Here is a 23,125-nt window from a genome sequence, read left to right on the forward strand (position 1 = left end):
TGTCCCCATCCCTAGACCACCCCCTCACTCAGTCACTCACTCACTCAGTTAGTCAGTTACTCAGTCACTCAGTTAATCAGTTACTCAGTCACTAAGTTAATCAGTTACTCAGTCCTATATGTCCCCATGCCTAGACCACCCCCTCACACAGTCACTCAGTTAGTCAGTCACTCAGTTAGTCGGTCACTCAGTTAGTCACTAAGTCACTCAGATAGTCAGTCAGTCAGTCACTCAGTTAGTTAGTCAGTCAGTCACTCAGTTAGTCAGTCACCCAGTCCCTCAGTTAGTCAATTACTCAGTCACTCAGTTAATCAGTTACTCAGTCACTCAGTTAATCAGTTACTCAGTCCTATATGTCCCCATCCCTAGACCACCCCCTCACACAGTCACTCAATTAGTTAGTCAGTCACTCAGTTAGTCGGTCACTCAGTTAGTCACTAAGTCACTCAGATAGTCAGTCAGTCAGTCACTCAGTTAGTTAGTCACTCAGTCACTCAGTTAGTCAGTCACCCAGTCCCTCACTTAGTCAATTACTCAGTCACTCAGTTAATCAATCACTCAGTCACTCAGTTAGTCAGTTACTCAGTCACTCAGTTAATCAGTCACTCAGTTAATCAGTCCTATATGTCCCCATTCCTAGACCACCCCCTCACTCAGTCACTCAGTTACTCAGTCACTCAGTTAATCAGTCCTATATGTCCCCATTCCTAGACCACCCCCTCACTCAGTCCCATGTGTCCCCATCCCTCAGCCATAAAGACGCCGGCCACCCAAGTCACTGACTGTTCTCTCTTCTACCGCACGTCAAGCGGTACTGATGCACCAAGTCTGGAACCAACAGGACCCTGAACAGCTTCTTTTGTAACGCAACAAAATGTGGAAAAGGTCAAGGGGTCTGAATACTTTCCGAAGGCAATGTATACTTACATGCACACAAAGGTTCAAGCAGGAGGCGGAGCCATGACTACACCTGTGAGAGCAACCAATTAAGGTCCTGACTAGCAACAGAGATGTATTGGCTGTCTAGATGTGCAAGGAGTTTATTCCGCCTAGTCGGAGGGTATAAATATATGTGCTTGTGTAAACATGTCTTTGCAGCTGTTTGACCCAGTGGGGGAATAAACTTGGTTAGAGTTTTTCCTAGTCATTCGTTTGAGTTTTTACTCTGTTTGTTTAGAACCTAACACTATCCTTATTCATCCTGCAATTCCAGATCAGTCAAGAAAGAAGGAAGGAAGGAAGGAAGGAAGGAAGGAAGGAAGGAAGGAAGGAAGGAAGGAAGGAAGGAAGGAAGGAAGGAAGGAAGGAAGGAAGGAAGGAAGGAAGGAAGGAAGGAAGGAAGGAAGGAAGGAAGGAAGGAAGGACGGATTGATGGACGGATGGGTGGAGGGAGGAGGAGGGTCAAATGGTTGGAAGGATGGATAGAAGGTCAGATGAATGATGGAACAAGGGAAAATGGACAAACAGATGAAAAGAATTAACGAAGGGCAGAAGGGAAGGAATGTAGCCCAGTTAAAGTCAAATTGAAGTTTACTCAAGTGCATTATTAATGGGAGGATGAGGAGAACGTATGTGTAATTAGAGCAAGGCCATGTATTCCTGCCTCTGTCTTCACATTCATCATCCTGGCAGAAGAAACAATTGAGAGGAGATGAGACCAAAGAGCGGAGGAAAGACGAAAAATGAGATAGGAGGAGAGAGGTGAGTAGAGGAGAAAGAGAGAGGAGGAGAGAGCTGAATAGAGGATAAAGGAGAGAGGAGGGGAGAGGAGGAGAGAGAAGAGAGAGGAGGGGAGTGCTGAATAGAGGAGAAAAGAGAGAGGAGATGAGAGAAGGGGAGAGGAGGAGAGAGGAGATAGGTGGAGACAGGTGGAGACGGGTGAATAGAGGAGAAAGGAGAGGAGAGGGGAAAGGAGATAGGTGGAGACAGGCGGAGATTGGTGAATAGAGGAGAAAGGAGAGGAGATGGGAAAGGAGAGGTGGGCAGGTGGAGACAGGTGAATAGAGGAGAAAGGAGAGGAGATGGGAAAGGAGATAGGTGGAGACAGGTGAATAGAGGAGAAAGGAGAGGAGAGGGGAAAGGAGATAGGTGGAGACAGGTGAATAGAGGAGAAAGGAGAGGAGAGGGGAAAGGAGATAGGTGAATAGAGGAGAAAGGAGAGGAGAGGGGAAAGGAGATAGGTGGAGACAGGTGGAGACAGGTGAATAGAGGAGAAAGGAGAGGAGAGGAGAAAGGAGATAGGTGGAGACAGGTGAATAGAGGAGAAAGGAGATAGGTGGAGACAGGTGGAGATACAGTGGGGCAAAAAAGTATTTAGTCAGCCACCAATTGTGCAAGTTCTCCCAAAAGATGAGAGAGGCCTGTAATTTTCATCATAGGTACACGTCAACTATGACAGACAAAATTAGAAAAAAAATCCAGAAAATCACATTGTAGGATGTTTTATTAATTTATTTGCAAATTATGGTGGAAAATAACTATTTGGTCACCTACAAACAAGCAAGATTTCTGGCTCTCACAGACCTGTAACTTCTTCTTTAAGAGGCTCCCTGTCCTCCACTCGTTACCTGTATTAATGGCACCTGTTTGAACTTGTTATCAGTATAAAAGACACCTGTCCACAACCTCAAACAGTCACACTCCAAACTCCACTATGGCCAAGAGCTGTCAAAGGACACCAGAAACAAAATTGTAGACCTGCACCAGGCTGGGAAGACTGAATCTGCAATAGGTAATCAACTGTGGGAGCAATTATTAGGAAATGGAAGACCACTGATAATCTCCCTCGATCTGGGGCTCCACGCAAGATCTCACCCCGTGGGGTCAAAATGATCACAAGAACGGTGAGCAAAAATCCCAGAAGCACACGGGGGGACCTAGTGAATGACCTGCAGAGAGCTGGGACCAAAGTAACAAAGCCTACCATCAGTAACACACTACGCCGCCAGGGACTCAAATCCTGCAGTGCCAGACTTGTCCCCCTGCTTAAGCCAGTACATGTCCAGGCCCGTCTGAAGTTTGCTAGAGAGCATTTGGATGATCCAGAAGAGGATTGGGAGAATGTCATATGGTCAGATGAAACCAAAATATAACTTTTTGGTAAAAACTCAACTCGTCGTGTTTGGAGGACAAAGAATGCTGAGTTGCATCCAAAGAACACCATACCTACTGTGAAGCATGGGGGTGGAAACATCATGCTTTGGGGCTGTTTTTCTGCAAAGGGACCAGGACGACTGATCCGTGTAAAGGAAAGAATGAATGGGGCCATCGTGAGATTTTGAGTGAAAACCTCCTTCCATCAGCAAGGGCATTGAAGATGAAACGTGGCTGGGTCTTTCAGCATGACAATGATCCCAAACACACCGCCCGGGCAACGAAGGAGTGGCTTCGTAAGAAGCATTTCAACCCCATAGAAAATCTTTGGAGGGAGTTGAAAGTCCGGGTTGCCCAGCGACAGCCCCAAAACATCACCGCTCTAGAGGAGATCTGCATGGAGGAATGGGCCAAAATACCAGCAACAGTGTCTGAAAACCTTGTGAAGACTTACAGAAAACGTTTGACCTGTGTCATTGCCAACAAAGGGTATATAACAAAGTATTGAGATAAACTTTTGTTATTGACCAAATACTTATTTTCCACCATAATTTGCAAATAAATTCATAAAAAATCCTACAATGTGATTTTCTGGATTTTTGTTTCTCATTTTGTCTGTCATAGTTCAAGTGTACCTATGATGAAAATTACAGGCCTCTCTCATCTTTTTAAGTGGGAGAACTTGCACAATTGGTGGCTGACTAAATACTTTTTTGCCCCACTGTAGGTGGAGATAGGTGAATAGAGGAGAAAGGAGAGGAGAGGGGAAAGGAGTCTGACTAGCAGACAACAGTTAGCCATCACATCAAGGCCTTAGACTTGATTACAATTATATTACACTGCGAGATATTATCATAGTTTTGCCCGCTGGGGCATGTCAAAATAAGATATTCTAAACATAAACAATGGGTCTAAACAGTAGTCAACTTTTCAAACTTCAATATCTTTTTTCTTTGTGTCTAACTTTTGTATTCTATTAGGAAGACACTGTAGCCTGCAGTGTATGGTTCAAAGGTGTAGTCTCCTAACAGGGGATTTCCTTTCCATTAGGGTAAGACTACAAGTCTGTGGCAGTGTGGAGAAGAGCAGAAAATAGGTCTGATAGACATGGAGGGTCATCATTTTCTCCTCTCTGCTCTGCTAGGAGACTGTCGCTGCTGAGGAGAAATTACACGTCAGAGAAGATCCTTACCAGGAAGAGGCCTGGGGAATGGAGGTAGAGAACGGAGGAGGAATGGAACAAAGGCTTTCTCTCTCATGGCTCTCTACATTCCAAATGGCACATTCATTCCTTACATAGCGCCTATGTGTCCTGGTAAAAAGTAGTGCACTATATAGGGAATAGGGTGCCATTTTGGATGCCGCCCGTGCCTCCACAGCCTCATGCAGTATACAGAGAAATCCAATACAGTGTTGGGGAGACATAATGATTTGATCATTAGTCAAGGCTGTGACAACATATAATATCTTGAGAGAATGTGAGCCATATTTCAGGTAAAATGTTACCAATCCCATTCTAGTGAGAAATGTGTGAGATAGAGTGCACAGTCACAGAGGGGAGAGAAAGAAGAGAATGAATCAATGAGTAAATCTGTGAATGCTTGTGTCAAATGAATGAATGAATGAATGTAAGAAAGTAATCAGGCATTTTTACTGACTTTGGAAGTAAATGTAGATTTTTTTATAATGCTGACAATTCCCATCATACCCCTTTACCATTTGATAGTCTTGGATTAATGTGCTCCATCATTTATTTCCCATCAGTTTAGTCCTAATTGAACCACTGCTGTGATCAGTAGAGTTACTAACTAAACCTGGGGATTACAGAGATTTCCATAATTGGGTTATGAGTAATCCTTCTGCCAAACTTTACAGTGTTCACTTCCCTAAACTGTTATTTGCTACTTGTCTCACTCATTTCCTGCTTTGTTTTAACATTGTTAACATTCATCCCTGCTGCATCTCAGTTCTCCCAGCTCTAAGCAGAAAGAAAACAAACAGGGTCTGCTCTGAGTCCTAAATGGCACCCTCTTCCCTATGGGCCCTGGTCAAAAGTAGTGCACTATATGGGGAATAGGGTGCTATTTGGGATACATACAGGGCCTGATGCAGACATGCATCAATAGATTGGGTTTGCATAATGAACATTGATTTACTCCCTTCCCTCTGGTCTCGCCCCCTGAGGCACACCTCACCACACTATTCCCACAATGAGAACAAATGAACAAGAATTATCCTAAATTCACCCATGAGGCCACTTAGGATGCAGCCATTGAGACCACAGGAGATTCTTCATCTGTGTTGAATAATTAATATCTTATAAATGTTATAGAGGAAAATATTGTTCACTTAGATATTTATTTAATAAGCATAGACAAAGAAAGGGAGGTATAATAGCATATCTCATAAAGCACATACATTGTCTGACACTGTTTTTAGATTCTTTTTTAAAATACCCAGATTGATGGGAACATATTGTTCACTAAGATGTTCATTTATTAACCGTACACAAACTCTGACGGATTCAAAGCAAATTTCATAAAACACAGGAGGCCTTTTGTATTGGGACTACTGTCTGGGACATTGTTGTCTGTCAATGTTTTGGATGAAAATACCCAGATGACCTACAGGACATGAAAGGAACAGTTATTGGACTTAGAAAACTGGGGTTTTAAGTACTAGATTATACAATGTGTCTCCTTTTGCACTTGCTGAGAGTTTTTGTTGAACAGTTATGTCTCAAATGGCTAACTATTCCCTATATATACTCTATATATACAGCAGTATGTGGACACCCCTTCAAATTTGTGGATTTGGCTATTTCAGTCACACCCGTTGCTGACAGGTGTATAAAATCGACCACACAGCCATGCAATCTCCCTAGGTTAAAACACTGGCAGTAGAATGGCCTTACTGAAGAGCTCAGTGACTTTCAACATGGCATCGTCATAGGACTGCCCTGCTAGAGCTGCCCCGGTCAACTGTAAGTGCTGTTATTGTGAAGTGGAAATGTCTAGGAGCAACAACGGCTCAGCTGCAAAGTGGTTGGCCACACAAGTTCACAGAATGGGACCGCCGAATGCTGAAGTGCGTAGCGCATAAAAATTGTTTGTCGTCGGATGCAACACTCATTACCAAGATCCAAACTGCCTCGTCGGGAGTGTCATGAAATGGGTTTCCGTGGCCAAGCAGCTACACACAAGCCTAAGATCCCCATGCACAATTCCAAGCGTCGTCTGGAGTGGTATAAAGGTCACCGCCATCGGACTTTGGAGCAGTGGAAACGTGTTCTCTGGAGTGATGAATCAGGCTTCACTATCTGGCAGTCCTACAGTTCGATGGAAAAATCTGGGTTTGGCGGATCCCAGGAGAATGCTAACTGCCTGGATGAACAGTGCCAACTGAAAAGTTTGGTGCAGGAGGAATAATGGACTGGGGCTGTTTTTCATGGTTCGGGCTAGGTCCCTTAGTTCCAGTGAAGGGAAATCTTCACACTACAGAATACAGACTATTCCGTTCTTCCAACTTTGTGACAACAGTTTGGGGAAGGCCCTTACCTGTTTCAGCATGACAATGCCCCTGTGCACAAAGCGAGGTCCATGCAGAAATGGTTTATTGAGATCAGTGTGGAAGAACTTGACTGGCCTGCACAGAGCCTTGACCTCAACCCCATCGAACACTTTTGGGATGAATTGTAACACCGACTGCGAGCCAGGCCTAATCGCCCAAGATCAGTGCGTGACCACACTAATGCTCTTGTGGCTGAACGGAAGCAAGTCCCCTCAGCAATGTTACAACATCTAGTGGAAAGCCTTCCCAGAAGAGTGGAGGCTGTTATAGCAGCAAAGGGGGGACCGCTCCATATTAATGCCCATGATTTTGGAATGAGATGTTCGACGAGCAAGTGTCCACATACTTTTGGTCATGTAGTGTACATATACTATTAAAGAAGTGCACTATAAACGGAATAGGGTGTCATTTGGAACGTTCAAACCTCTCACTAACAGTCTGCTATTTCATAACCAGTGGTTGCTCTCTGAACAGCATCACACCTGGGTTCAAATACTATTTGAAATCTTTCAAATACTTTGAGCGTTTGCTTTAGCCTTCCTGGAGTGCCAAGTGGGCGGGGTTTGCCCTGTACTTTTCTGACTTTTCAAATGCAACAGGCAAGCTTATTCAAGCAGAGCTAAATTATTTTAAATAATTTCAAATAGTATTTGAACCCAGGTCTGAAGAGCATACAGTACCAGCATCATTATTACTACATCACTATCCATGCTTAATGACTAAAAACACGAGACCTCACATTTGACCAGTAACCAGACACAATGCAATCTTTTCCTGAGGATAAAGTAACATGTTTCATGTTGATATATAACTCTGGTTGTCCTTCATGTTTGAACCCCCACAGATTTTAATGACCCCTACTGACAGCTTGGCTCATAGCCGCCCTGTGTCACCTTCATTAGGCCTTTAGAGGATGGGGAACTCAAAGAAGACCCCCTACGACGATGATGGGATCTAGCTCTAGGGGTAAAACGCCAACTCAATTTCTGAGTTGCACCAGTGACGAGGCTCCAAGACACATACGGCAGGACCTCAGAGATACGAACATATTGGGAATGGAGGTGGTTTCAGAACTCTATCTGTGTATATCTGTCAGTGTTTTTAACTGTAAACTGTAAATGACCTTTACAAAGCACCATAAAACCTTTGTAACTTTTTCTTCGTCCATGACAACACCTCTGACCTGTGAGAAAAAGAACAGCTCAATTTACACTGCTATCAAACACCTCTCTCCAAGCGAATGGATCTCACTATAGGAGACCTTTTGTGATTAGTTTTACTGTCCAAGGTCTCCTTTGGCCTCTCAGAATAGCTTAAGTCTGTGTCCCAAAAGGCACCCTATGGTCCTGGTCAAGAGTAGTGCACTATATAGCGTTTGGGGTGCTCTGTGGGACGCAGACCCAAAAAATAAGCCTCCCTGTGCACCTAGCCACCTATCTGTCCAGACATGCCATTGAATCTACGAGACGATATTATGACTGTGAAAGGACAGGACAATGGCCTGTCTGTAGCCCAGACAGACAGCAGGCTGATAAGAAAGGCTCTGGGATGCTCTCCAGAAAGAAATGGAACCTCAGCCTGCATTCCAAATTGTGCCCTATTCCCTGTATACAGTAGTGCACTACTTTTGACCAAGACCCCAGTCAAAAGTAGTGCACTACATAGGGAATAGCGGGCAATTTAATCATTATTTTGGCATATCTTACCTCAACTCCAGGAAGTTATCTTTATTCACCAGTACAGTGCTAATTAAGATCATATCCAATGTCTTTGATTTGTTCCCTCCCATTTCATTACATTACCGTAAATAAGTAAGTACTGTACATGCTTAATTTCTAACTGGAAAACTGGAGAGAAAAAAAACTCTAAAAGCCCTTTATAAATGTAAATGCATTTGAATGATTGATTGAGCATTTATGATGATCAACTGAGAAAAATCTCAAACACATACAACAGGGTGAAAAGCAGAATCTTATCTGAATAATTCCCAGACAGTCATTTTAGGAAAATTAACTGAAAAGTGAAAAGCATGATTGCCCATGTAAAATGAGGATCAAAATATAAACAGCATTTGAAATTCAATTTACTGTATTGACTAAAATTGTGATGGGTTTGACCTCTGACAAGCTGTGATTGCTGAATAAACTGGATACTTATTGAAGCAAAATGGGAAATAACAAATCTTTGCTTTATTGGAAAATGTGTTTTTTTAGGCATATCTCTCAGGAGGCAGCTGCCAATATAAGAGTAATCAGCAGCATTCTGCCAGGGGGAGAAACAGAGAAAACCTCTTACAGCTTTCTGGGTTAAAAAAATGTTTGTGTGAAAGGTCGATATTTTGATATTTCCTGAGGCTAATGACTTGTGACCTTACACTACATAAGGCCAAAATAACAACATCCAATCAGCCCACATCGAAACAGGCAATAAAATGTTCACCCAACATGATGTCTTCCACACAATACTGTATATGAAGCCAACTCTCCATTTGATGGCTTGATATTACAATAACAATGTCCAAGAACACCAAATCATCTTAATCATTCAGAATTGTGTCACTTCTCACAAAATCGAATTATTGTAGGCAATTGAATCAAAGACTAAAGTAGCCTACATCCTGTCACAAAGAGAGATCACAATTGGAACATTTCACATTCCACTTTAATGATTAATAAAAAATCATCTGTAAGCAGCAGAGTTGAGCCTCTTCATGCAATACTGTAGCCCAGCGGTCACAGTGGTAGAAACAAACACAATAGAGTGTTTAGGGCAAATAAGTGGCTTTCAATGGAGCTCAACAATGTGTAATGTCTGGTATCAGAGAATACTGTGGGGATGGAAAGTGCTGTGTGTAACGGGGACAACACTACAGTACTTTGTTTTACTTCCCAGGTCATATAACTCTCTGTGAAGCATTGAAGCCATCCAGGGTATGAGAATCATGGAATCAGAAGGTCAAAACCTAGTTCTGGTCCAGTGTGACGCCCTGGACAAGAGCTATGCCTTACCTGTACTTGCTAACTGGCATAGTCTACTGTAGCCTACTAGGCTAGCCTACACTGCTGAAGGAGGAGATTCATAAGACATTACAAAGGCTTGTACAGAGGCTTGTGAAAGTATTCAACCCCCTTGGCACTTTCCTCATTTAGTTGCCTTACAACCTGGAATTAAAATAGATTTTATGGGGGTTTGTATCATTTGATTTACACAACATGCCTACCACTTTGAAGATGGAAAATATAATTTTATTGTGAAACAAACAATAAATAAGACAAAAAACAGAAACTTGAGCGTGCATAACTATTCACCCACCAAAGTCAATACTTTGTAGAGCCACCTTTTGCAGCAATTACAGCTGCAAGTCTCTTGGGGTATCTCTTTAAGCTTGGCACATCAAGCCACTGGGATTTTTGCCCATTCTTCAAGGCAAAACTGCTCCAGCTCCTTCAAGTTGGATGGGTTCCGCTGATGTACAGCAATTTTAAGTCATACCACAGATTCTCAATTGGATTGAGGTCTGGGCTTTGACTTGGCCATTCCAAGACATTTAAATGTGTTCCCTTAAACCACTCGAGCGTTGCTTTAGCAGTATGCTTAGGGCCATTGTCCTGCTGGAAGGTGAACCTCCGTCCCAGTCTCAAATCTGTCACGCCCTGGCCATAGAGAGGTTTCTGTTCTCTATTTTGGTTAGGCCAGGGTGTGACTAGGGTGGGCATTCTATGTGCCCTTTTCTATGTTTTGTGTATTTCTTTGTTTTGGCCGGGTATGGTTCTCAATCAGGGACAGCTGTCTATCATTGTCTCTGATTGGGAACCATACTTAGGTAGCCTTTTCCCACAGGGTTTTTGTGGGTAGTTCATTTCTGTGTAGTGTTTGCACCTTACGGAACTGTTTCAGTATTCTCTTTGTTATTTTTGTTTTAGTGTTCAGTTATTAAAATAAGCATGAACACTTACCACGCTGAGTTTTAGTCCGATGATTCATCTTCTTCAGACGACGAATGTTGTTACAAAATCTCTGGAAGACTCAAGAATTTCCCTGTATTTATCGCCATCCATCATTCCTTCAATTCTGACCAGTTTACCAGTCCCTGTCGATGAAAAACATCCCCACAGGATGGTGTTCTCAGGGTGATGAGAGGTGTTGGGTTTGCACCAGACATAGCGTTTTCCTTGATGGCCAAAAAGCTCAATTTTAGACTCATCTGACCAGAGTACCTTCTCCCATATGTTTGGGGAGTCTCCCACATGCCTTTTGGCAAACACCAAATGTGTTTGCTTATTTTTTTTCTTTAAGCAATGGCTTTTTTCTGTCCACTCTTCCGTAAAGCCCAGCTCTGTGGAGTGTAGGGCTTAAAGTGGTCCTATGGACAATTCCTCCAATCTCTGCTGTGGAGCTTTGCAGCTCCTTCAGGGTTATCTTTGGTCTCTTTGTTGCCTCTCTGATTCATGCCCTCCTTGCCTGGTCCATGGGTTTTGGTGAGCAGCCCTCTCTTGGCAGGTTTATTGTGGTGCCATATTATTTCAATTTTTTAATAATGGATTGAATGGTGCTCCGTGGGATGTTCAAAGTTTCGGATATTTTTTTTATAACCCAACCCTGATCTGTACTTCTCCACAACTTTGTCCCTGACCAGTTTGGAGAGCTCCTTGGTCTTCATTGTGCCCCTTGCTTGGTGGTGCCCCTTGCTTAGCGGTGTTGCAGACTCTGGGGCCTTTCAGAACAGGTGTATATATACTAGGATTATGTGACAGACCATGTGACACTTAGATTGCACAGAGGTGGACTTTATTTAACTAATTATGTGACTTTTGAAGGTAATTGGTTGCACCAGATCTTATTTATATATATATATAAGTATTTTTTTTCATTTCACTTCACCAATTTGGACTATTTTCTGTATGTCCATTACATGAAATCCAAATAAAAATCCATTTAAATTACAGGTTGTAATGCAACAAAATAGGAAAAACGCCAAGGGGGATGAATACTTTTGCAAGGCACTGTACATGCTTATAACAAGTATTAATGCACACGGAGGCTATAAGTAAAGTGTCACATTATTCCACATTAACATCAGAGGTTTTCTCTGATACGTTGAGGATCCTCATAGCAGAGGTAGGCTATATCAGGGTTTACAAAGGCAGGGGAATTTCTGTCATTTATTATTCATTATGTCAGATACGTTTTTAATGAAGGAGCTGGTATACCAAAGGAGCTGAGGGTGTAAGAGGGTATATGAAACAACTGGGGCGAAGTGTACTGTGTGAAACAGACATAAGTTTAAAACTGCATTCCACCTCAGGGTAGATAGAGGATAACTAGAGATAATATATAATAATAATAATTATAATAATAAATATGCCGTTTAGCAGACACTTTTATCAGAAGCCACTAACAGCCACTAACATTTTTTACGTATGGATGGTCCCAGGAATCGAAAACCCAGTATCTTTTCTACAAAGGACAGAGATATCCTTGTCTATTCAGTTCAGGTGATTAGAGCCAAGAGTATAGCCTGGGTACCAGGACGTTTGTGCTAACATTTCACTCCTTGCTACTCCTTGTCATGCCAAATAATGTTTGGCTTTACAAGGAGTGGAATATTAGCACAAACAGACTGGCTACCAAGAGTATCAAATCAAATCAAATCAAATTTATTTATATAGCCCTTCTTACATCAGCTGATATCACAAAGTGCTGTACAGAAACCCAGCCTAAAACCCCAAACAGCAAGCAATGCAGGTGTAGAAGCACTTTACTACTTCAGAAAACTTTTAAAAGGCATATTTTCCCTCCTAGAGAAACTGAAAATCGTATTGGCCAATTGTTTTTCAAACCTTCTGCTCATAATTCGTTTTTTATGTTTACATTTTGGTAATTTAGCAGATGTTGTTATCCAGAGAAACTTACAGTCAAGCCTCATGTTACAGTCAGGCCTCATATTACCGTCAGGCCTCATGTTACAGTAGGCCTCATGTTACAGCAGGCCTCATGTTACAGTAGGCCTCATGTTACAGTAGGCCCTTTGTTACAGTAGGCCCTTTGTTACAGTAGGCCTCATGTTACAGTAGGCTCTCATGTTACAGCAGGCCTCATGTTACAGTAGGTCTCATGTTACAGCAGGCCCTTTGTTACAGTAGGCCTCATGTTACAGTAGGTCTCATGTTACAGCAGGCCTCATGTTACAGTAGGTCTCATGTTACAGCAGGCCCTTTGTTACAGTAGGCCTCATGTTACAGTAGGCTCTCATGTTACAGCAGGCCTCATGTTACAGTAGGCCTCATGTTACAGTCAGGCCTCATGTTACGGTAGGCCTCATGTTACAGTCAGGCCTGATGTTACAGTAGGCCTCGTGTTACAGTAGGCCTCATGTTACAGTCAGGCCTCATGTTACAGTCAGGCCTGATGTTACAGTAGACCTCATGTTACAGTAGGCCTCATGTTACAGTCAGGCCTCATGTTACAGTAGGCCTCATGTTACAGTCAGGCCTCATGTTACGGTAGGCCTCATGTTACAGTCAGGCCTGATGTTACAGTAGACCTCATGTTACAGTAGGCCTCATGTTACAGTAGGCCTTATGTTACAGTCAGGTCTGATGTTACAGTAGACCTCATGTTACAGTAGGCCTCATGTTACAGTCAGGCCTCATGTTATGGTCAGGCCTGATGTTACAGTAGACCTCATGTTACAGTAGTTCTCATGTTACAATCAGGCCTCATGTTACAGTCAGGCCTGATGTTACAGTAGCCCTCATGTTACAGTAGGCATCATGTTACAGCCAGGCCTCATGTTACAGTAGGCCTCATGTTATAGTAGGCCTCATGTTACAATAGGCCTCATGTTACAGTCAGGCCTCATGTTACAGTAGGTCTTATGTTACAGTCAGGCCTCATGTTACAGTAGGCCTCATGTTACAGTCAGGACTCATTTTACAGTAGGTCTCATGTTACAGCAGGCCTCATGTTACAGCCAGGCCTGATGTTACTGTAGACCTCGTGTTACAGTAGACCTCATGTTACAGTAGGCCTCATGTTATAGCCAGGCCTGATGTTACAGTAGGCCTGATGTTACAGTAGACCTCATGTTACAGTCAGGCCTCATGTTACAGTAGGTCTTATGTTAGAGTCAGGCCTCATGTTACAGTAGTCCTCATGTTACAGTAGGACCTCATGTTACAGTAGGCCTCATGTTACAGCCAGGCCTGATGTTACAGTAGACCTCATGTTACAGTAGGCCTCACGTTACAGTAGGCCTCATGTTACAGTAGGCCTTATGTTACAGCCAGGCCTCATGTTACAACAAGGCCTGATGTTACCGTAGACCTCATGTTACAGTAGGCCTCATGTTACAGCAGGCCTCATGTTACAGCAGGCCTCATGTTACAGCCAGGCCTGATGTTACAGTAGGCCTCATGTTACAGTAGACCTCATGTTACAGTCAGGCCTGATGTTACAGTAGGCCTCATGTTACAGTAGGCCTCATGTTACAGCCAGGCCTCATGTTACAGCCAGGCCTGATGTTACAGTAGACCTCATGTTACAGTAGGTCTCATGTTACAGCAGGCCCTTTGTTACAGTAGGCCTCATGTTACAGTAGACCTCATGTTACAGTAGGACCTCATGTTACAGCAGGCCTCGTGTTACAGTAGGCCTCATGTTACAGTAGGCCTCATGTTACAGTCAGGCCTGATGTTATAGTCAGGCCTCATGTTACAGTAGGACCTCATGTTACAGTCAGGCCTCATGTTACAGTAGGACCCCATGTTACAGTAGGCCTCATGTTACAGCCAGGACTCATGTTTCAGTCAGGCCTCATGTTACAGCCAGGCCTCATGTTTCAGTCAGGCCTCATGTTACAGTAGGCCTCATGTTACAGTAGGCCTCATGTTACAGCCAGGCCTCATGTTACAGTAGACCTCATGTTACAGCCAGGCCTGATGTTACAGTAGACCTCATGTTACAGTAGGCCTCATGTTACAGCCAGGCCTGATGTTACAGTAGGCCTCATGTTACAGCCAGGCCTCATGTTACAGTAGACCTCATGTTACAGCCAGGCCTGATGTTACAGTAGACCTCATGTTACAGTAGGCCTCATGTTACAGTAGACCTCATGTTACAGCCAGGCCTCATGTTACAGTAGACCTCATGTTACAGTAGAACTCATGTTACAGTAGGCCTCATGTTACAGTAGACCTCATGTTACAGTAGGCCTCATGTTACAGTAGGACCTCATGATACAGTCAGGCCTCATGTTACAGTAGGAACTTATGTTACAGTAACCCTCATGTTACAGCCAGGCCTCATGTTTCAGTCAGGCCTCATGTTACAGCCAGGCCTGATGTTACAGTTACAGTAGGCCTCATGTTACTGTAGGCCTCATGTTACAGCCAGGCCTCATGTTACAGTAGACCTCATGTTACAGCCAGGCCTGATGTTACAGTAGACCTCATGTTACAGTAGGCCTCATGTTACAGTAGGCCTCATGTTACAGCCAGGCCTCATGTTACAATAGACCTGATTTTACAGCCAGGCCTCATGTTACAGTCAGACCTCATGTTACAGTCAGACCTCATGTTACAGTAGACCTCATGTTACAGTAGGCCTCATGTTACAGCCAGGCCTCATGTTACAGGCAGGCCTCGTGTTACAGTAGACCTCATGTTACAGCCAGGCCTGATGTTACAGTAGACCTCATGTTACATCCAGGCCTGATGTTACAGTAGGCCTCATGTTACAGTAGACCTCATTTTACAGCCAGGCCTGATGTTACAGTAGGCCTCATGTTACAGTAGATCTCATGTTACAGTAGGCCTCATGTTACAGTCAGACCTCATGTTACAGTAGACCTCATGTTACAGTAGGCCTCATGTTACAGGCAGGCCTCATGTTACAGTAGGCCTCATGTTACTGCCAGGCCTGATGTTACAGTAGACCTCATGTTACAGTAGGCCTCACGTTACAGTAGACCTCATGTTACAGTAGGCCTTATGTTACAGCCAGGCCTCATGTTACAGCCAGGCCTGATGTTACAGTAGACCTCATGTTACAGTAGGCCTCATGTTACAGCAGGCCTCATGTTACAGCAGGCCTCATGTTACAGCCAGGCCTCATGTTACAGCCAGGCCTGATGTTACAGTAGGCCTCATGTTACAGTAGACCTCATGTTACAGTCAGGCCTGATGTTACAGTAGGCCTCATGTTACAGTAGGCCTCATGTTACAGCCAGGCCTCATGTTACAGCCAGGCCTGATGTTACAGTAGACCTCATGTTACAGTAGGTCTCATGTTACAGCAGGCCCTTTGTTACAGTAGACCTCATGTTACAGTAGACCTCATGTTACAGTAGGACCTCATGTTACAGCAGGCCTCGTGTTACAGTAGGCCTCATGTTACAGTCAGGACTGATGTTACAGTAGGCCTCATGTTACAGTAGACCTCATGTTACAGCCAGGCCTGATGTTACAGTAGACCTCATGTTACAGTAGGCCTCATGTTACAGTAGACCTCATGTTACAGCCAGGCCTCATGTTACAGTAGACCTCATGTTACAGTAGAAGTCATGTTACAGTAGGCCTCATGTTACAGTAGACCTCATGTTACAGTAGGCCTCATGTTACAGTAGACCTCATGTTACAGCCAGGCCTGATGTTACAGCCAGGCCTCATGTTACAGTCAGACCTCATGTTACAGTAGACAACATGTTACAGTAGGCCTCATGTTACAGCCAGGCCTCATGTTACAGCCAGGCCTCATGTTACAGTAGACCTCGTGTTACAGTAGGCCTCATGTTACAGTAGGCCTCATGTTACAGCCAGGCCTCATGTTACAGTAGACCTCATGTTACAGCCAGGCCTGATGTTACAGTAGACCTCATGTTACAAGCAGGCCTGATGTTACAGTAGGCCTCATGTTACAGTAGACCTCATGTTACAGTAGGCCTCATGTTACAGTAGGCCTCGTGTTACAGCCAGGCTTCATGTTACAGTAGGCTTCATGTTACAGTAGGCTTCATGTTACAGTAGGCCTCATGTTACCGTCAGGCCTCATGTTACAGTAGGCCTCATGTTACAGTCAGACCTGATGTTACAGTAGACCTGATGTTACAGTAGGCCTCATGTTACAGTAGGACCTCATGATACAGTCAGGCCTCATGTTACAGTAGGAACTTATGTTACAGTAACCCTCATGTTACAGCCAGGCCTCATGTTTCAGTCAGGCCTCATGTTACAGCCAGGCCTGATGTTACAGTTACAGTAGGCCTCATGTTACTGTAGGCCTCATGTTACAGCCAGGCCTCATGTTACAGTAGACCTCATGTTACAGCCAGGCCTGATGTTACAGTAGACCTCATGTTACAGTAGGCCTCATGTTACAGTAGGCCTCATGTTACAGCCAGGCCTCATGTTACAATAGACCTGATTTTACAGCCAGGCCTCATGTTACAGTCAGACCTCATGTTACAGTCAGACCTCATGTTACAGTAGACCTCATGTTACAGTAGGCCTCATGTTACAGCCAGGCCTCATGTTACAGGCAGGCCTCGTGTTACAGTAGACCTCATGTTACAGCCAGGCCTGATGTTACAGTAGACCTCATGTTACAGCCAGGCCTGATGTTACAGTAGGCCTCATGTTACAGTAGACCTCATGTTACAGCCAGGCCTGATGTTACAGTAGGCCTCATGTTACAGTAGACCTCATGTTACAGTAGGCCTCATGTTACAGTCAGACCTCATGTTACAGTAGACCTCATGTTACAGTAGGCCTCATGTTACAGGCAGGCCTCATGTTACAGTAGGCCTCATGTTACTGCCAGGCCTGATGTTACAGTAGACCTCATGTTACAGTAGGCCTCACGTTACAGTAGACCTCATGTTACAGTAGGCCTTATGTTACAGCCAGGCCTCATGTTACAGCCAGGCCTGATGTTACAGTAGACCTCATGTTACAGTAGGCCTCATGTTACAGCAGGCCTCATGTTACAGCAGGCCTCATGTTACAGCCAGGCCTCATGTTACAGCCAGGCCTGATGTTACAGTAGGCCTCATGTTACAGTAGACCTCATGTTACAGTCAGGCCTGATGTTACAGTAGGCCTCATGTTACAGTAGGCCTCATGTTACAGCCAGGCCTCATGTTACAGCCAGGCCTGATGTTACAGTAGACCTCATGTTACAGTAGGTCTCATGTTACAGCAGGCCCTTTGTTACAGTAGACCTCATGTTACAGTAGACCTCATGTTACAGTAGGACCTCATGTTACAGCAGGCCTCGTGTTACAGTAGGCCTCATGTTACAGTCAGGACTGATGTTACAGTAGGCCTCATGTTACAGTAGACCTCATGTTACAGCCAGGCCTGATGTTACAGTAGACCTCATGTTACAGTAGGCCTCATGTTACAGTAGACCTCATGTTACAGCCAGGCCTCATGTTACAGTAGACCTCATGTTACAGTAGAACTCATGTTACAGTAGGCCTCATGTTACAGTAGACCTCATGTTACAGTAGGCCTCATGTTACAGTAGACCTCATGTTACAGCCAGGCCTGATGTTACAGCCAGGCCTCATGTTACAGTCAGACCTCATGTTACAGTAGACAACATGTTACAGTAGGCCTCATGTTACAGCCAGGCCTCATGTTACAGCCAGGCCTCATGTTACAGTAGACCTCGTGTTACAGTAGGCCTCATGTTACAGTAGGCCTCATGTTACAGCCAGGCCTCATGTTACAGTAGACCTCATGTTACAGCCAGGCCTGATGTTACAGTAGACCTCATGTTACAAGCAGGCCTGATGTTACAGTAGGCCTCATGTTACAGTAGACCTCATGTTACAGTAGGCCTCATGTTACAGTAGGCCTCGTGTTACAGCCAGGCTTCATGTTACAGTAGGCTTCATGTTACAGTAGGCTTCATGTTACAGTAGGCCTCATGTTACCGTCAGGCCTCATGTTACAGTAGGCCTCATGTTACAGTCAGACCTGATGTTACAGTAGACCTGATGTTACAGTAGGCCTCATGTTACAGTAGGACCTCATGATACAGTCAGGCCTCATGTTACAGTAGGAACTTATGTTACAGTAACCCTCATGTTACAGCCAGGCCTCATGTTTCAGTCAGGCCTCATGTTACAGCCAGGCCTGATGTTACAGTTACAGTAGGCCTCATGTTACTGTAGGCCTCATGTTACAGCCAGGCCTCATGTTACAGTAGACCTCATGTTACAGCCAGGCCTGATGTTACAGTAGACCTCATGTTACAGTAGGCCTCATGTTACAGTAGGCCTCATGTTACAGCCAGGCCTCATGTTACAATAGACCTGATTTTACAGCCAGGCCTCATGTTACAGTCAGACCTCATGTTACAGTCAGACCTCATGTTACAGTAGACCTCATGTTACAGTAGGCCTCATGTTACAGCCAGGCCTCATGTTACAGGCAGGCCTCGTGTTACAGTAGACCTCATGTTACAGCCAGGCCTGATGTTACAGTAGACCTCATGTTACAGCCAGGCCTGATGTTACAGTAGGCCTCATGTTACAGTAGACCTCATGTTACAGTAGGACTCATGTTACAGTCAGACCTCATGTTACAGTAGACCTCATGTTACAGTAGGCCTCATGTTACAGCCAGGCCTCATGTTACAGGCAGGCCTCGTGTTACAGTAGACCTCATGTTACAGCCAGGCCTGATGTTACAGTAGACCTCATGTTACAGCCAGGCCTGATGTTACAGTAGGCCTCATGTTACAGTAGACCTCATGTTACAGTAGGCCTCATGTTACAGTCAGACCTCATGTTACAGTAGACCTCATGTTACAGTAGGCCTCATGTTACAGTCAGGCCTCATGTTACAGTAGGCCTCATGTTACTGCCAGGCCTGATGTTACAGTAGACCTCATGTTACAGTAGGCCTCACGTTACAGTAGACCTCATGTTACAGTAGGCCTTATGTTACAGCCAGGCCTCATGTTACAGCCAGGCCTGATGTTACAGTAGACCTCATGTTACAGTAGGCCTCATGTTACAGCAGGCCTCATGTTACAGCAGGCCTCATGTTACAGCCAGGCCTCATGTTACAGCCAGGCCTGATGTTACAGTAGGCCTCATGTTACAGTAGACCTCATGTTACAGTCAGGCCTGATGTTACAGTAGCCTCATGTTACAGTAGGCCTCATGTTACAGCCAGGCCTCATGTTACAGCCAGGCCTGATGTTACAGTAGACCTCATGTTACAGTAGGTTTCATGTTACAGCAGGCCCTTTGTTACAGTAGGCCTCATGTTACAGTAGACCTCATGTTACAGTAGGACCTCATGTTACAGCAGGCCTCGTGTTACAGTAGGCCTCATGTTACAGTCAGGACTGATGTTACAGTAGGCCTCATGTTACAGTAGGACCTCATGTTACAGTCAGGCCTCATGTTACAGTAGGACCCCATGTTACAGTAGGCCTCATGTTACAGCCAGGCCTCATGTTTCAGTCAGGCCTCCTGTTACAGCCAGGCCTGATGTTACAGTAGGCCTCATTTTACAGTAGGACTCATGTTACAGCCAGGCCTCATGTTACAGCAGGCCTCGTGTTACAGTAGGCCTCATGTTACAGTCAGGACTGATGTTACAGTAGGCCTCATGTTATAGTAGGACCTCATGTTACAGTCAGGCCTCATGTTACAGTAGAACCCCATGTTACAGTAGGCCTCATGTTACAGCCAGGCCTCATGTTTCAGTCAGGCCTCATGTTACAGCCAGGCCTGATGTTACAGTAGGCCTCATGTTACAGTAGGCCTCATGTTACAGCCAGGCCTCATGTTACAGTAGACCTCATGTTACAGTAGGCCTCATGTTACAGCCAGGCCTGATGTTACAGTAGACCTGATGTTACAGCCAGGCCTGATGTTACAGTAGGCATCATGTTACAGTAGGCATCATGTTACAGTAGGCCTCATGTTACAGTAGGCCTCATGTTACAGTAGGACCTCATGTTACAGTAGGTCTCATGTTACAGTCAGACCTCATGTTACAGTAGGTCTCATGTTACAGTCAGGGCTCATGTTACAGTAGGCCTCATGTTACAATAGGTCTCATGTTACTGCCAGGCCTGATGTTACAGTAGACCTCATGTTACAGTAGGCCTCACGTTACAGTAGGCCTCATGTTACAGTAGGCCTTATGTTACAGGCAGGCCTCATGTTACAGCCAGGCCTGATGTTACAGTAGACCTCATGTTACAGTAGACCTAATGTTACAGTCAGGCCTGATGTTACAGTAGGCCTCATGTTACAGTAGGACCTCATGTTACAGTCAGACCTGATGTTACAGTAGACCTGATGTTACAGTAGGCCTCATGTTACAGTAGGACCTCATGATACAGTCAGGCCTCATGTTACAGTAGGAACTTATGTTACAGTAACCCTCATGTTACAGCCAGGCCTCATGTTTCAGTCAGGCCTCATGTTACAGCCAGGCCTGATGTTACAGTTACAGTAGGCCTCATGTTACTGTAGGCCTCATGTTACAGCCAGGCCTCATGTTACAGTAGACCTCATGTTACAGCCAGGCCTGATGTTACAGTAGACCTCATGTTACAAGCAGGCCTGATGTTACAGTAGGCCTCATGTTACAGTAGACCTCATGTTACAGTAGGCCTCATGTTACAGTAGGCCTCGTGTTACAGCCAGGCTTCATGTTACAGTAGGCTTCATGTTACAGTAGGCTTCATGTTACAGTAGGCCTCATGTTACCGTCAGGCCTCATGTTACAGTAGGCCTCATGTTACAGTCAGACCTGATGTTACAGTAGGCCTCATGTTACAGTAGGCCTCATGTTACAGTAGGACCTCATGATACAGTCAGGCCTCATGTTACAGTAGGAACTTATGTTACAGTAACCCTCATGTTACAGCCAGGCCTCATGTTTCAGTCAGGCCTCATGTTACAGCCAGGCCTGATGTTACAGTTACAGTAGGCCTCATGTTACTGTAGGCCTCATGTTACAGCCAGGCCTCATGTTACAGTAGACCTCATGTTACAGCCAGGCCTGATGTTACAGTAGACCTCATGTTACAGTAGGCCTCATGTTACAGTAGGCCTCATGTTACAGCCAGGCCTCATGTTACAATAGACCTGATTTTACAGCCAGGCCTCATGTTACAGTCAGACCTCATGTTACAGTCAGACCTCATGTTACAGTAGACCTCATGTTACAGTAGGCCTCATGTTACAGCCAGGCCTCATGTTACAGGCAGGCCTCGTGTTACAGTAGACCTCATGTTACAGCCAGGCCTGATGTTACAGTAGACCTCATGTTACAGCCAGGCCTGATGTTACAGTAGGCCTCATGTTACAGTAGACCTCATGTTACAGTAGGCCTCATGTTACAGTCAGACCTCATGTTACAGTAGACCTCATGTTACAGTAGGCCTCATGTTACAGTCAGGCCTCATGTTACAGTAGGCCTCATGTTACTGCCAGGCCTGATGTTACAGTAGACCTCATGTTACAGTAGGCCTCACGTTACAGTAGACCTCATGTTACAGTAGGCCTTATGTTACAGCCAGGCCTCATGTTACAGCCAGGCCTGATGTTACAGTAGACCTCATGTTACAGTAGGCCTCATGTTACAGCAGGCCTCATGTTACAGCAGGCCTCATGTTACAGCCAGGCCTCATGTTACAGCCAGGCCTGATGTTACAGTAGGCCTCATGTTACAGTAGACCTCATGTTACAGTCAGGCCTGATGTTACAGTAGCCTCATGTTACAGTAGGCCTCATGTTACAGCCAGGCCTCATGTTACAGCCAGGCCTGATGTTACAGTAGACCTCATGTTACAGTAGGTCTCATGTTACAGCAGGCCCTTTGTTACAGTAGGCCTCATGTTACAGTAGACCTCATGTTACAGTAGGACCTCATGTTACAGCAGGCCTCGTGTTACAGTAGGCCTCATGTTACAGTCAGGCCTGATGTTACAGTAGGCCTCATGTTACAGTAGGACCTCATGTTACAGTCAGGCCTCATGTTACAGTAGGACCCCATGTTACAGTAGGCCTCATGTTACAGCCAGGCCTCATGTTTCAGTCAGGCCTCATGTTACAGCCAGGCCTGATGTTACAGTAGGCCTCATTTTACAGTAGGACTCATGTTACAGCCAGGCCTCATGTTATACAGCAGGCCTCGTGTTACAGTAGGCCTCATGTTACAGCCAGGCCTCATGTTACAGTAGACCTCATGTTACAGTAGAACCTCATGTTACAGCAGGCCTCGTGTTACAGTAAGCCTCATGTTACAGTCAGGTCTCATGTTACAGTAGGCCTCATGTTACAGTCAGGCCTGATGTTACAGTAGGCCTCATGTTTCAGTAGGACCCCATGTTACAGTAGGCCTCATGTTACAGCCAGGCCTCATGTTTCAGTCAGGCCTCATGTTACAGCCAGGCCTGATGTTACAGTAGGCCTCATGTTAGAGTA

This window comes from Salmo salar, chromosome 10, assembly GCF_965601325.2.
Source record: "Salmo salar chromosome 10, fSalSal1, whole genome shotgun sequence".
NCBI classification, from domain to species: domain Eukaryota; kingdom Metazoa; phylum Chordata; class Actinopteri; order Salmoniformes; family Salmonidae; genus Salmo; species Salmo salar.